We start from the raw sequence: 12219 nt of genomic DNA, 5'->3' as shown, positions 1-12219 counted from the left end.
CTCGATAAACCCTATGTCAGCTTAGAAAATGAAAAAATAATGAAATTAAAATATGAATATGATGATTTCAAAGACGGTGCAAGCTAAGACCCGTAGTAATATGGTTAGAAATAAAGACAGTTTTATAAAACCGCCTTCGTAACATTCAAATCAAAGGCGGTTTTATAAAAACCGTGGTTGACGCCTTCAAAAAGTTGGTTTAAATTGCAAAAATGTCACTGCATGTTTTACTACATCGGTTTTCCAATAACCGATGTAGATTTGCCGATGTTGAATAATCAATTTGTAGTAGTGTGTATAAGAAGGGATGGTCGACAGAACCGAGTTAGCAAGAGTAACTATACCAACACGATTAACGAGCTTACTCTTCCAACCAGCTATATGACTTTTAACACGTTCAAGAAGGAAAGAAAAATCAGATTGTTTCGTTCTACCAACCAAAATCCCAAATACTTGCTTGGAGATGAGTGTCCTAGAAATCCAAAATAGATACAATTTTTTTATTTGGCTATGGGATACATTCTTGGAAACATAGAATTTAGATTTTTGAACATTCTTGCACCAATTTGACTTGAGAAATAGTTGTTTTAGTGAACAAGTAGTTATAATAAAAAAAAATCTGAGTCACCTCTTGATATAGTCATTGAATTCCAATTTCTTTCAACCATCTTTTCTTCAATGAGAAGAGCTAATTTTTTTCACACAGAGCAAGAAAAGATATTAGATATCATACTCTATTTGTCATTCTTGATGTGAGGCCAATAAGTTCTAAAGAAAATTGGTAGGAAACCATGTTAGCCAGGAGCTTTGTAAAGGTTCATAGCAAAAAGAACATCCTTGGCATCCTTGTTGTAAAGGTTGGAAACCATGTTAGCCCGGAGCTTTGTAAAGGTGAATCTCTAGCTATCTATGCACACCTTGAATGCGGCCTTCTAGAGTTCTTTTTTATTTAAAAATATTTCCAAAAAATGCTTGTTGAAAAACAATGGACTCCTCTAGGACCTTCTTCAATGTAGCAATAGAATCACCATTAGTATTGCCCTAAGCCTGAGAAAGAATGTTTTCATATTCAGGATGAGATATCAATGCAGCCTGAAAGTGTAATGAGAGAGCCTTTAAAGCATCAAACTTATGGAAATAGAGAATAAGAGGGTTATGGTCCGAATTGTGAGGGATAAGGACCTTCACCAAAGCATTGGGGAAAGTTATTCTCCAGTCAATATTAGCCATACATCTGTCTATTTTATTTTATTTTTGGATATAGCCTCCTGCATGTAGCACCCAAAAAATCTTGCAACTTAGTTTCTAGTTTTATCTGTGTGACTTAATTTTAGATAATTATATTTAATTACTATAAATATGTGATTATGGTGGTAAAAAATAAAATGAAGTGCTTAATACCTATATTGTTTTATTTACTTATTTAAGTGAGATAATTGCTAGAAATTAATTCTAGAGTGGGATATTAATGAAATAATTTGAAAAAGGTTAATTTAATTAATTTATAATGATATGGCATTTAGAAAATTAATATTTTCATTTTAGGTCAATAATTAAAAAAAAGGAATAAAGTGTAATTAATTAATAATGGGTAGGAAGTGGCATAGAATGGATATTTGCAAGAGGATCCTTAGGATTGGAAGCCCTATAAAAACACAAACTAATGCCCCCAACCCCTAACTATGAGAGGGGGAAGTTTTTTGTGTTCTAAGCCAAAAGGGAGGGATTTTAGGTGTTATTTGGTGATTTTTGAGTCATTTCTCTTCATCTCTTCTATCTATCACTCAAAGATATGGGGAGTTTTCCAATCACCCTCGTGAATCATGCTTGTTTTGGTGTGTTTGGGCTGTTATGGGTGTCTTAAAACATGGAAATGACCTTTAGTTTGAGTTCATGTTGTAAAAGGGTGAAAATGCTTTATTTTATTATTTTGAATGAGACCTATTTCAATTTTTAATTTCTTTTTGGAACATTTTAGAGGTATTTGGAACTTGTCAATTTTTTTTTTAGATTTTTCTGAACACTCCTTCTATTTATTTCAATTTATCTTTCTTTTTTCCCAAATCTATCAGTTTCGATTTTTTAATTTTTCATAGTTTTTATGGGTTGAATTTGGGGAAACCAATAGGTACAAATCTCACCCTAGTCATGGGGAATTCCCACAAAAATTGGCCAAGCTAGAAGATGAGTGGAAGTAAATGTAATGATCCAATATGTTGAAATTAGACTCTTGGACAAAGAAGACATTTAATTTGGACAAAAATGGTTTTGCAATGAATTGGACTTGGACATTTAATGAATTGAACTATGGACATGTAGTAATTTATAGTAATTTTTTTTTGAGAATTTATTGAAGTCAAAAACTATTTTCCATGAGTTAAATGTTGTGGATCCGATTTCCTAATAGTTGATGAAAATAAATGTTTTTTAAAAAATTTCCATGTGTTACGAGTCTCTGAACAAATATATGTTGAAGTTAACATGTTAATGAAGCTATGTGGACAATATTTTGTAATTCTAAGCTAATTAAGTATTTTTGGGATTTTTAAAATAGTGATTTCAAGTTACAGGACATAATATGTTTTTTTAATAGAAATAAATTATTATTTGATGTGAATCCATATATATGTAATCATGAATTCACTATGATTTACTTCCATGTGCATTGCTTAACTGCCATGTTTATCCTGTGAACTAAGACCTAGAAAGTGTGAAATCTAGGCATTGAATTTTGTGTGCATGATATTGTTTGATTCTCAAATAATGATTGTTGGGGATGGGAAATTGAGACCTATCAGTGAAAATGGACTTTCAAAGGAGGTCATTTATTAAAATTAATAATTATTGACCGAGAAATTCATTACAGAAAGTAATAAACCGTTGTGAGAAATGTCATTGAATGTAATAAGACAGTGCAGTCACGAATGTGGGTTCCAGACGGGATGTGTGCTTGGATGCACATGTGTGATCTATGTTTTTATCTTGTTATTCAATTGTAGGGATTGAGGAAAGTGAAACCTTTCATTTTGGGGTCAAGCATAACTGACAATAATGAAGTGATGTTGAAGTGAGATGCTGACCGATTGAGGATTAAGATGTATGTGACGTGTGGTCATGAAGATGAAGTGGATCTATGTGGGGCGGGTTAAAAGGCCTGCTTTTTAAACTGGCTCAAAAAAATGAGGCCCATATATCGTCCGGGCTATAGGTTTCACGGGTGGCTCACAGGCTTGAACTCGTTTGCCCAGCTCTAGTCACAACCCTCAAGTTTCATCATACAACATATACCATATAAAATCAATATTGAATATAACAATACACATAATAGTCTTGCATAAATGCCTTAGCCTTCCCAACCCAAACATGGAATGTCATGCAACATCCATATTAGAATCACTGAATTCATCTCATCATAATACTAGGATCATAATATTCATATGATTCATACACCATACCTTAGAATTATAGAAAAAAGCATTTGTCTATATTCCACCAATCATACATGCAATATGTCATATTTCCACTCAATGGAATCATAAGATTAATCACCATATTATTCATAGAACATGCACCACATTATGTCTCCACAATTTCTAGACCACAGGGTCCATCTATTAATTTATATCTCTACTACAAGTCATAAGTTATAAAGTCAAGTACATCAAGTAATAAATAATCATTCATCATCATCCGTAATTTATCATTCTCTTTCACAAAATTCCATAATGATTTCTATTCATAATTTCGATGTCCCTTTACCTTAATCACCAAGTATTATGGATCTAAATCATAGAATACCATCACAATGCACAAGTAGAATTATAATAAATTAAAATTAAATCAATAACATAATATATCCTGTTTTCTCACAATTTTGTACCTTCTTTTATAAAAAATTTGTACCTTCTTTTATAAAATCAATAACTTCTTCATTTCTCAGTAGAGTCTCATGAATTTTATCAACATAGAAAGGTATTTAAGTATATTTTTGAAATTGGGCTCACAAATCGCCATATGATAACCACATAGAGAGAACTAACCGTTTTACCAAAACTTGTTTCAGCAGAAAAATAAGAGTCCCCTACATAAGCTTCCTTTTACTTAAATTAGTTTCCTAACTTAATCAATGAATAAAAATATGAGTAACCCCAAATTTTAAATCTTATGATGTCTAATTTTTATAAATGTCCACCACATCCACAGATAATTTCGGTATTGCTCCTAGTTTATCAATTAAGAACAAAGGTCATAGCAGAGCATTCACCAGAAGGGTCATTTTAAACCATTTATAGTAAATTCTCTTCTTATCCAAAATTTATGTTTCATACATGAAAACATAAGTCCCAAATGTCTAATTTCAGAATATAATTTTATTTTCATCCTATGAGAACCCTAAACTTTGTAGCATCCATTTTTGTGAAGGACGTTAGTGCAACAAAACATCAAACAACTTGTGTACACTCAACCACTAGATAAATCAATTTTCTAAGACTTTAAACCCATATTTATGACTCCCAAGATGGATTCCAGCACCAACAACACATAAAAAGCATGAGAAAGAGAATAAAATCCCTCGTACCTTGGTGTTGATTTAAAAAAAATGCAAAGAGAAAAGACACTAGTACTATTGCTTCCAACCAAAGAGTCTAGGCACATGTGAGAGATGATTGAGACAAGAGAGTGAGAATTTAAACTTATAAATGGAAAGAACAACTCAAAATCTAAAGGTTTCCTCAAGTATTTACCTCTAATCTTCACAAAAATCTCCTTCAAAGCACACAACGAAGCCTCCAAGCAAGAAAGAAAATGATAGATCTTCTCCTTTTAAACGATGCGTACCCCTAGGCCTTCTAGGGTTGTGTTGCCTCTTATAACGAGTCTTAATCCATTTGGGTTAAGGCCTATTAGGTTAGGTGTCCTAATTGAATCCTAATTAAGCTTCATGACAATTAATCCTAGTCCTAGCTCACATCTAACTATTAATTCTAAGTCTTTCTATTTAAGAAATCCTTTTTTTAAATGAGTTTTGGTCATATTTATCAATATGTCATTAATGAGTTTACCAAAGTCAATCCCTTTCCATTGACTCTATTGCTCTATGGTTGACTTTTGTTGATTTTCTATAATTTTCACTAAAAATGAGTTATCTTCCTCATTTTTCTCATTTTCCTTCTAATTCTAATATATTCTATCTCTAATAATTTAATTACTCGTTCACCAAGCTATTATTACTATTATCTCTAATAGTAATATTTTATAAATTCAAATAATTAAATTTTTGGGATGTGATAACAATCCCGAATTGTCTCAAAACAAATTAGGATTCCAACAATTATGCAGTATAGAAATAACCTAGGTCGACTCAAAGACACAATCCAATTAAGTTCCAACTTCAATTCACTTATAATTCAGAGCAAGGGATTTCATCAAGCAATTTGTTAACAATCAAAATTTAGAAACAAAATCACAAAAGTTAATAGGTTTATGAAACAAATTTAAGGAACATCAATCCAATTCACCAAATCCAAGCAATTCGAATTATCACAGTTTTCTAAAGATGATGATCCTATTATGAAGGTTTAGTCAATCTCATTAGAGGTAATTCAATCGAACTAATCCCTAATTACATTGAAATCACAAATTAGATTGAAGTATCATCCAATTAATCTGTAATTAGGATTTGAATTAGGAAACTAATCAATTACCTAATTCATTTCCAATCCTGAACATGTTCAGAATCATGAATACGAAAATGAAATTGGAGAAGAGGATGAACATTAACAACAAAATTCAAAATACTTAACTAGAACTCAAATTCGTCATTGCTTGAACTAGATCCTTGGATTGATTAGTTATTTAGCCTTCCATTGTTATCACCAATGGAAGAACAACGAAAATTGAAAAGGAGAAGAGAAGAACAGAGTTGAAGAGATGAATAAATGTGAAGAACTAGTGAGAGAAAAAGGGAAAGAAGAGTTTGATCTAAAACTTGTGCTAGAAGTGTTTAAAAATCTGTTTTGTACAAAATGACTCTAACTAACTAACTAACTCTGAAAATACATTAAGTAAACTAATATATACTCTAACTAATCAGAAGCAATGGATGGGCCCATTTTAGATCCACCTAATCTCTGTAATTAAGCTAATTGTACAATGCAAAGGCCCCAAATTTGCAGCCCAAAATCCAAGTGCAGAGGCTCTAACTTCCAAGCTCAAGTGACCCTTAATGATAGAATTGGTGATAACGACTGTCGAATCACTTCAAAACAAATAAAACTAGGGAATTCTGCAGTACATGATTAACCTAGGTTGACTCAAAGATATGATTCAATTTGGTTCCTACGTTCATTCACTTATAAACAGTAAGGGGGAATTTCATCAAATAGTTTGTAGGCGACTGTAAAGGAATGTGAAAACACAAAAACAAAGATGAATAAGCATAACAGAACAAAATAGAATATGAATCAAGTTTAATAACATCAATCCAACTCACCAAACCAATGCAAATCGAATTATCACAGTTACTATGAATGATGTTCAGAATGTGAAAGTTCAGTCAAATGCATTAGATATAGTTCAATCAAATCAATTCCTACATTGTTTGAGATCACAAATTAGGTTGGAAAATCATCCAAACAATCAATGATTAAATTTTGAAATTAGGAAATGAATCCATAACCCAATCCATTTTCATTCCTAAGCATAATCATAATCATGAAAATTGAAAATAGGATGGAAGAAAAACTCAAATTCAGCCTTGCTTGGAGTGGATCCTTGGATTGATTAAGTTTTTAGCTTTCCATGATCATTCCCAATGGAAAAGCCACAAATTTTGTGCAAGAGAAAGGAAGAACAAAAGTGAAAAGAGGAAGAAGAATGAAGAATAGTTGAGAGAAAAATAGAGAAAAGAGTTTGATCCTAAAGCTTGCACAACAAGTAATTAAATCTATTTTTTACAAAAATGAACTAACTAACTAACTTCCACTAATATATAGAGTAAATACTCAGAAGGAAGGGATGGGCCTTGATTAGGCCCATCTAATCTACCTAACTAAACTAATTACACAAAACAAAGTCCAAACTCGCAACCCAATTATTCAAGTGCACAGGTTCTAAATTCCAAGCCCAATTTGACCCTTGAAATTGCAGAATTGGCCAACGCTTATTTCTGAAAAAATTGAAGAAACTTTTCTTAGCTTTCTAGGGACTACTTACACGCTCCTTTAGGAGTTTTGTAGTGTCCTCTAGGCCCTGCAGAAGGCAGATAGGTCAAGTAAGCAAAAAAACAAAAAATTAGCTATAATTCTCAATTAAGCCTAATCATTTGCATAAGACCAAAACTGAGTTAAGGTGAAAAAATAAAGGTTGAAGAGAGGTCAATTAAGCTAAGAAGAACAAAAAAATATTAAACTACAAATGCTCAATCAATTGGCCCAAGCTCATCTCTGACAAAATTGTAGTTCTTTTCCTTAGCTTTCCAGGGACTATTCATATGCTCCATTTGGAGTTTTGTAGCGTCCTATAGGTCCTATACAAGGAAGATAAGTCAAGTAAACACAAAGTCCGAAAATAAGCAACAATTATCAATTAAGCCCAATTATTTTTCTAAGACCAAAACTGAGTTAATGTGAGAAATTAAGAGTCAAAGAAAGGTCAAATAAACTAAAAATGCTCTATCAAGATGTTACAACTCACACTTTCCCGTTAGGGACTAAATCTCCTCCCATGCCAGAGATTGGTGTGGGAGAGGCGACATAGTCTGAAGTAGTGTTTAGGGCTTATGAGTCGAATGAGGACCTCGAGCTGATGGAGGAGAACATAGAGGAGACTCTCGACGATGATCTTCTAGGGAGTTCAGTCTAGTTTGACTATTTTGAGAGGTTGGGTGGGGTATAGTTGGCGTACATACAAGTTGACTATAGTTAGCATTACTCTGGGTGATAGGGTTTTCATCTTTATGTATTTAGTTTGGGTAAATCTAGGTTAAAACCTTTTTGTACTCATTCAATCATATTACTTTATCTTTGATAATTTATTTTTATTTTATTGTGGGTTGTTTATGTTACTCTTTCTCTAATCAAACGTCATTTTCATTTGTAACATCCCATTTTTTGTAAACAAATTAAAAAGGTTTTTTCTTAGTTTAAAAAAATAGTTTTATAAAATGATGAGGTTTTTATAATAAAATAAATAAGGAGAAATAACTGTATTAAAATAATGATTTGAAGGAAAATAAAAAAAGATATTTGATTTATTCATTTAATAGGAAATAAAATAGAGTTCCTTTTTATAAAATAATAAAAATAAATAAATAGAGTAAATAATAGGTTGTGAGTACCCTAGCTATATAAATAGAGACATGTTATATCAATTTTCAGATTGATAATAGGCTCTACGTCTCCTATTCCTCTCAACTTCGTTTTCCCTTTTCCCTTCCCAAAACCCTCTCTTTTTCTGTATACACTCAAACCTGTTTTAGTTAAACAACGATCTAGGACTTGTCAGTCGTTGGATCGTTATGATATTTCAGCACCAGGTTCCGAACTCATTTTTGAACATTTTCAGTATTGGAAATTGCGAAAAAATGTCAGAGCAAAGAGAAATGTCCTTCGCATTGTATCTTTCTCTTTTCCCGCAAAGACTCAAAACCTGTCCAGTAAAATTACGATCCCGGACTCATTAACTGTTGGATCATCGTGAAATTTAGACACCTGGTTCACAATTCAATTCTGTACACCTTCACCTTTGGGATTTGCAAAATATTATTCATGGAGGGAGAAAAGTGAATTGCACGAAGACAATACAAAATGAAGGCTTTAATCTCTTCTCATTCTCTTTAACGCTTGGAAACCCTATCAGAGCAAATCAAAGGAAAAGCTTGAGGAATCTCAGGAAATTGCTAGAGATGCCGCTATTGCTGTCAGAATACACACGTGAACTCGCTTAGAGGTAAGGGATGAGTTATTCACAATTGGGGAGTAGTGAGAACATGTGTAGGGATCCTTAGAGTATCAATTGGAATGAGTTTTTGGGGGTGTTTTTGCAAATTTTGATTTTATCTTTACAATTATAACTATGAATTATACATGTTTGACAGACCAATTGATGTCCCAATGAGAAATTGTCGTGAAATAGATGTGTTTTTGTGTTGAGCATGAACCCTAAAAATTGAGTTTTTTTGTTAATTAACATGAATTTTACTCTAAATAATATTCTCTTTAATTATTTATTTTATACAAATTATTGTAATTACTGTATGATTATGTGAACTGTTTGAGGGATTTTACTCCTTGTGTTGTGAGAAACATTTTTGTATGATTTGTTTGTATTTTGGATATGATCTAACGTGATAAATAATTATATTGAGATTGAGTATAAGTGCAAAGTTGAATGTATTAATTTGTTAGATACACGTAAACATGTGATGGTGGATTATGTGACAATACTTGTGTTGTGAGCTGTGAATTATACAATAACCCGACCAGTGTTTACCTTGAGAACATTACGAGATGTTAAATTGTGGACATGAGATTTGGTTGTGAATAAGTATGTGGTTAACACTTGATGTGACAATAATTGTGTTGTGAGCTGTGAATTATACAATAACCTGACCAGTGTTTACCTTGAGAAAAGTGTTTATGCACAATCTTAAAGGAAAGATGTAGGATTCCTATTTAGGAACCAGTGTTAAATTGTAGCGCAATGTGTTAAATGTGTTTGAAAACGAGTATGAGGTCGTGAATATTGTATAATTCATGAGCAATGTCAATAAATTGAATATGTGATGAATTGTGAAATAACATGTTGCTTTGAGATTATAACATTGTTATTGAGATTGAGTATAAGTGCAAAGTTGAATGTGTTAATTTGTCAGATACACGTAAACATGTGATGGTGGATTGTGACATTATGAGATGTTAATTTGTTGACATGAGATTTGGTTGTGAATAAGTATGTGGTTAGGACTTAATGTGACAATACTTGTGTTGTAAGCTGTGAATTATATAATAACCCAACCAGTGTTTACCTTGAGAAAAGTGTTTACGCACAGTGTTAAAGAGAAAGTGTAAGATTCTAGTAAGGAACCAGTGTTAAATTGTAGCGCAATGTGTTGAACATGTTTGAAACACGAGTGTGAGGTCGTGGGTATTGTATAATTCATAAGCAGTGTCTGTGTGCAAAAAATGTTTTAGGGGTTGGACCTGAATCGGGAAGGTGAGGCCCTAACGGATTCTTCAGAGTCTAGGCCTTGGGGCTAAAGACACTCGGTTTGACTTCTCCTTTAAGCCTATGTTGATCCTATATTGTTGGAGCATTCTCGCAAAACAGAGTGATCCTGACTGGTCACCTTATGATTTTACTTAGTGAGAGTGACCTGATATACCCATTATGTGGTATGTCTTGTTATGTACTCCTAAGTACCCCAGGGTGGTTTTTCACTGACATAATACCACATTGTATATAGGCTTGAGTCTTAGTATAATTGTTGCATAATGCTTGCTAATTGTTTATTATGAAATTGATGAGTGTGATTTCGTCTAGACCCGAGTGTGTGATTCGTATGTAATGTGATTGGTGTTTGAGAAATGAATTTAAAATGATAAAGTGGTGAAGTGACATGTATTGTATTAAGTTGAGCTATGTTATAATTACTTCCATTATTTATTTTGATTACGTCTTTGTTTATTTGTTTTATTTTTTTAAATGTGATAATTCACTCCCTGTGTGCTAGTTGTGTTTGGATCCTGTGATGATCTCGAACTTTGTGTTCATGGGAGCAGATGACTAGGTGGATGACTTTAAAGAACCTCGTGCTAGAGGACACTGGGACACAATGCTCTAATAGGATATGACATTGGGGATGAGTTTTTATTTTAATCGCATGATGTTACTTTATTTTATTTTATTTTACCTCACTAATTTAACAAAATTTCTTTTGCAATATCAGGTCTAGAAAAGTTCATCAAATGCAATAAGATCCTAATGATTTGGGCATATTAAGTTTGAGCAATTGGTTATCCTCTATTTTTCTTTAATTGAGATTTAGCATCATAAGGGGTACTCACTGACTTAAAGTCATGATATTTATACTTCCTAAGAAGTTTCTCAACATAATGCTCTTGGGATAGTAATATACTATCTCCCTTCCTTATAATTTTAACTCCCAAAATAACACTTGCTTCACCCGTGTCTTTCACATCAAATTTAGACGCTAAGAAAGATTTAGTTTTAAAACCTATATCATTGCATGTACCAAAAATAAGCATGTCATCCACATACAAGTATATAATAACATGATCATCATTCAAAGACTTTGTATACACACATCTATCAACATCACTACTAGAAAAACCATCAACAAGAAAAGCCTCATTAAACTTTCCATGCCATTGTTTAGGTGCTTGTTTTAAACCGTATAGGGATTTCAAAAGTTTGCACACTTTGTTCTCTTGACCATCCACCACACACCCCTCAAGTTGAGTCATATATATCTCGTCCTCTAAATCACCATTTAAGAAAATTGTCTTAACATCCATATGATGAATCACTAACTTATGGATTGTAGCTAAGGCTACCAAAATCCTAATGGAGGAAATCCTTGTAATAGGTGCAAAGGTATAAAAAAAAATGTTATGTTTCTGAGTAAACCCTTTAGCATCCAAACTTGCCTTTTACTAATCTATAAATCCATTAGGGTTATACTTCCTCTTAACGATCCATTTACATCCAATAGGATTTTCACCCTTGGGTAGATCTACTAAAGTCCATGTATTATTCTTTTTAATAGAATCAATTTCAATCCTAATGGCTTGCTCCCAAAGGTTTGCATCTGAAGAACTAATAGCTTTTGAAAAATTTAAGGGATCATCCTTAATAAGATATGTATAAAAGTCATCTCCAAAAGATTTCTGTGTCCTATGTCTTTTACTTCTCCTCAAATTCTTGCTTGTAGATTCACTATAGGTTTCAACTAGTTGTTCAAGATTAGAAATGGTATTGGAACTAGCACTAGATCTCAAAGGGAAAATGTCCTCAAAGAATTTGGCATTCTTAGTCTCCATGATGGTGTCACACTTAATCATATCACTCTTAAGAACTAGAAACCTATAGGCAGCACTATGTTCAGCATAACCAATAAACAAACAATTAGAAGTCTTAGATCCCATTTTCCTTTTCTTTGTATCGGGTAACATCACTTTGGCTAGGCACCCCCACACT

Source organism: Glycine max, chromosome 4 (assembly GCF_000004515.6).
Source record: "Glycine max cultivar Williams 82 chromosome 4, Glycine_max_v4.0, whole genome shotgun sequence".
NCBI classification, from domain to species: Eukaryota; Viridiplantae; Streptophyta; class Magnoliopsida; order Fabales; family Fabaceae; genus Glycine; species Glycine max.
Note: the sequence above shows the minus strand (reverse complement) of the source record.